This window comes from Diceros bicornis, chromosome 7, assembly GCF_020826845.1.
Source record: "Diceros bicornis minor isolate mBicDic1 chromosome 7, mDicBic1.mat.cur, whole genome shotgun sequence".
NCBI classification, from domain to species: domain Eukaryota; kingdom Metazoa; phylum Chordata; class Mammalia; order Perissodactyla; family Rhinocerotidae; genus Diceros; species Diceros bicornis.
In genome coordinates this window covers 60785761-60790669 of record NC_080746.1, presented here as the reverse complement: position 1 = coordinate 60790669, position 4909 = coordinate 60785761, and the positions used below count along the sequence as shown (strand labels likewise).

The 4909-nt window shown below is 37.7% G+C and overlaps 1 pseudogene; it reads right to left on the bottom strand.

Annotated features, from left to right (window-relative positions):
* Positions 1-302: 302 nt before the first annotated feature.
* On the bottom strand, positions 303-1262 carry LOC131409043 (olfactory receptor 52J3-like; annotated as a pseudogene).
* Between the last annotated feature and the right edge of the window lie 3647 nt (positions 1263-4909).

Below are 4909 nucleotides of genomic sequence, written 5' to 3'. Positions count from 1 at the left end.
TGTGGCCAGCTGGAACACTATCTTATCTTCAAATACAGAGACATGCAGATTCACTAAATCTCTATAGTTAAAAATGAAAGGACTTTTGGTGTGATGTTTCTCCCCTACTGTAATGGAACCCTACATTCAGAAATAAACAATTAACAGCAATGTGGAGAGGAAACGTTGAATTTAAGACCAGAAAGCATTCTCCAAAGTTTGTTTTTGAAGGATCTTCAAGGTATTTAGATATGAAGAGTATTTAAAAGTTAATCAACCTAGAGTACAGGTAAGGTTAACTTCTTTCAGTTATACCCACACCCTCAAGAACTAAGGAAACAAGAGACTCTACTTTGAGGTAAATCACGGATCACATGCTCACGAATATGCTTAGTCCTCACACCATATAGCATAGGGTTGAGGGCAGGTGGGATGACCACGTAGTGATTGGCAACAAGTATGTGGACATAACCAGGAATTATTTTGCCAAATTGGTGGGTAAGAAAGGAGAATAAGGAGGGCATATAGAAAATACTCCAGACTCCAAGATGGGACCCACAAATGCTCAGGGCTTTGTGACGAGCATCCCAAGATGGGAGGCAGAAAACTGCATAAAGGATGTTGGCATAAGAGATTCCAACCAGTGCCACCTCCAAAATAAGAAAAGAAGTCACAAAAAGCCCATAAATGACATTAATTCAAATGCTGGCACAGACCAACTTGGCAATGCCCATGTGCTCACAGTAGGAGTGGGCAAGAATTCGAACCCCACAGAAGGGCAGACAATGGGTTAGGTAGACAATAGGCAACATGAACAGGACTGGGCTCCTTGTAGTACCTACACCAATGCCTGCTAGCACTCGGGTTGTCAAAATGGTTGTGTAGTGGAGAGGTGCACAGATGGCCACATACAGATCAAAAGCCAATGCCAGCAGAACAATAGATTCCATTCCTGTGAAGGTGTGTATGAGAAACATCTGGGCCACACGGGCTCTAAATCCAATTTCATGTGCATGAAACCAGAAGATACCCAGCATTCGGGGCACTGAGGATGTGGAGAGGGCCAGATCTATGGCTGATAAGATGGCTAGAAAGTAGAACATGGGATCTCGCAGGGTATGGTCAGACCAGATGATCCACAAAATGATAGCATTGCCCAGCAGATCCATTAAGTAAATGGTGCAAAAAGGCAGGGAGGTCCAGCCATGCGAATCCTCAAGTCCTGGGATGCCTGTAAGAATAAAGGCGTCTGGGTGGAAAGTTGTAGTGTTGGTGTGGAACATCTTGCCATTGACAAGAAGACAAGTAGTCGACTGCCTCTAGAAGGAAAAATCAGAGTTATAAGTGCAGTGCTCACAACTTCTGCAGAAGGCTTAATTTTTATCTGTATTATTCTTATTAGAAAAGCTAATACTAAAACTTTAGTTCAAAATCAGATATAGGCAGAGACTGAGCAGTCTTCAAGAGGGAGGAACATTAACCTTGTGGAAGGTCTCCTTCTGAAGTTTAAGACAATAATATCTTATACTCATTTGCTGAAAGGCCATACAAAACCTGGAATGCAGTTAAAAAAAAAAAAAAACTCGAAGGGTTTATGTTTCTTTTGAGACCTCAGTATTCTTTGAAGGGAAAATACACCTTATTTAAACAGATGACTGGGCATGTAGAATGATGGAAAATCCAGCTGTATTTCTTAAACAGATTTGTTCAGTATTACATTTTACAATGATACATGTTTAGAAAATGAGATCTAAAATGAAGAGCTATGCTTCGTTAATTTTTCCATCCGCGTTTACTTATACCCCGCTACAGATACACTGTACTGTATCTCATATATAAAAAAAAGTTGCACAAAAGATAGACATACTGTACTGTACCTTAGATATGAAAAGCATTACACAGTGATGGAAAAATACTGCAGCTGGAAATAACCTCCAGGAGAGAAATGCATCTCTTTGCTGCTAGTATTCTGATGGTAATTAAATTAATAAAGAAAGTTATTACTGCTTTCAAAATTCCAAGGAATATTCCAGGATATCCAACAACTCTACCCTTTTCTGTATGTATGTATTGGGGTTGGGTTTTATGGGGAGCAGTGAGAAGATTTGTTGGAAGGAGATTTGAAAGAAGTAAAGACATGTTTTCAATGACAGTGAGGATGGGCCATGTTAGGCAGAAGTCTACGCTCTTCACTTCCCACACAATTGTTTTTTTTCTTTTTTTTTTTTTTTTGTGAGGAAGATCAGCCCTGAGCTAACATCCGTGCTAATCCTCCTCTTTTTGCTGAGGAAGACCGGCTCTGAGCTAACATCTATTGCGAATCCTCCTCCTTTTTTTTTTTTTCCCCAAAGCCCCAGTAGATAGTTGTATGTCATAGTTGCACATCCTTCTAGGCGCTGTATGTGGGACGTGGCCTCAGCATGGCCAGAGAAGCTGTGTGTCGGTGCACGCCCGGGATCTGAACCTGGGCCGCCAGTAGCGGAGCGTATGCACTTAACCGCTAAGCCACGGGCCGGCCCCCACACTACAATTGTGATCTTTCACTCTTTCTCTCTCTCTCTTTCTCTTTCTCTCTCTCTCTCTCTCTCTCTTTCTTCCTTTCTCTCTCTCTCTCTCTCTCTCTGGCTCTCTCTGTCTTTCTCATATATCTTTCTCTCTTTTTTCTTTCTTTCACACAGGAAAAAGAAAAGAAAGAAAGGGCTAAGAAAAAATAAGAAAGGGACAGAAGAGTATAGGAAGAAACGGAAGGACGGAGGGAAAAGACAAAAAGGAGAGGAAGGAAAGAGAGAAGGAAGCGTAAAGAAAAGAAGGAAAGACAGTCAATCTCAGCTCTAATTGACTCCCGAGAAAAGTGAGAGAGAAAAGTCCAAATTTAAGAACTATTTTATTAACAGTTTTTCTTAACAGTCTTGCAGTAAATCCTGCAAGACTGTATGTAATGTCCATCTCCAGACTTCTTACTTCTCTGCTTCATCCTTTGTAATCAACTTTATAAACCTGCACTTAACCTGGGCCTCTAATGAGCTTATTTTTTAATTGTTATTATAGAAGACTATGCCCTTATACACAATTATCACTGAGCGTGGAGATCATCATTTATACCACAATTTTAAGTTCCTTCTGTAGATAATTAATTTAAACTTAAGTCGTCTCAGCATGAGTCAGTCAAGACTTCTTTTAGTCAGGAAATCTTTCTACAGTAGTGAGATAGAATATATTAGCTTAATAAATTCAGCTGTAGCCTGTTTCTTAACTCTTAGAGAAGAGTCTCTGATGACTATCCATCTCCATCACGCATTTAATAGGAAACTTACCTCCAGTAGGACTAGGACTAGAGAGCTTTAGTGAATCTACTGAAGGGAATAAAGTTTAATACACTTGTAGTTAAGACCTTGGGGGCCTGTCTGAAATCAAAGCCAACTCAAATCCCCTGTATGAACCAGGATAACACCCCGGAGTCTCCTGAGAAAGAACCCATTATCTGTACCTGGGATAGAGGGACTTCTGTACATGCAGACCTTCCCCTCCACTCCCTCTCCCTCACACATATATGTTCTCAACAGGAAGTAAGAGATAGAAATTTAATACTATCAGAATGTATTCATATGAAGTGAACAGTATGTATTATCGGGGGAATTTTGTGTGCTGGTTTTAGTAGATGTTATAACAATGCAGATTTAGGATGTTAATTACCAACGTGTATCTCCCCTTCCCACATCCATATCTTAGCACTCATCAAAAATTTGTTAACATATCACGGCTATCAAATAAGACAAAGTCTCTGATTTGTTTTCCATGCAGTGCTAGTCTTACTGGCTTTAATTATACATTAATAAAAATTAATTTAGCATAAAAATAAAATAACATGAAGTATATTCAGAGATGTGAATATATTGAAGTCAAAAAAAGGAAAGATGTGTTATCATAATATTGCAAAGTCACAAATTAAAATGTATTTTTCAATGTAATGAATAAAAAAGAAAAGTAAAATCATATTACTTAACCATAGAAAAATATAAGAACATCGCTTACCAAAGTTTCCAATCAGAGGATGATCCAGTGGAAAATCACTGACTAGGAGATGATATTCCCATTACATATATCAGTTAAAGCACTTATATTACTAGCTCATTAAAATAGTATACAGAAATTATTATAAATCTATAAAGAAATGACAAAAACTTGATAGAAAATAAGAACATCAGGAAAATGGTACTCATCAGGAAAATGGTAATTCAAACCATAATGTGACATCCTGCAACCCATCCAGTGTGGCTGAAATTAAGACCTCTAATTTCAAGTATTCATAAAGATATGGAGCATCGACTTACCACTGTGGTAAATATGCCCTGTGTACCAGCAATTACTCCTAGGTAATTGTCCAAAAGAAAAGTGATTATGTTCACCAAAATACATACACAAAAATGTTCATAGTGATTTTATTCATAGCAATGAAAAAATTAAACAAATCAAATATCCAACACCAGTAGAATACATATATTACCTGGGTTTATTCATTAAAGAAAATATGATCTATGGAGGAATAAAACAAAACATAGTAAAATACCAAGCAAACAAACAAAAAAACAAACACACCTGAATTCTCTTAATGCAAAATGGATTATTCTAACAGAAATATTGTAGAGTAAAAAATAGATATATCAAATTGTGTTAAGATTTCTACACCTGATGGATTTTGTTTAGAACTTTGGGGAAAGAAACAAGACAAAAAAAACACTATAATGCAAGAGTTGGAAGATAAGTATAGGAAGAGATGAAGTGGGTATTAAGCCAAGCAATGAGGGAGGATCCGAAATACAGAAATAATCATAATGGCACAAGAGATAACAGAACTATCAGGAGAAAATTATTTTTGTCTATCTGCCACATTATAGAGAGTCTTGTCAAAATACACTTGGTAAATGGACTG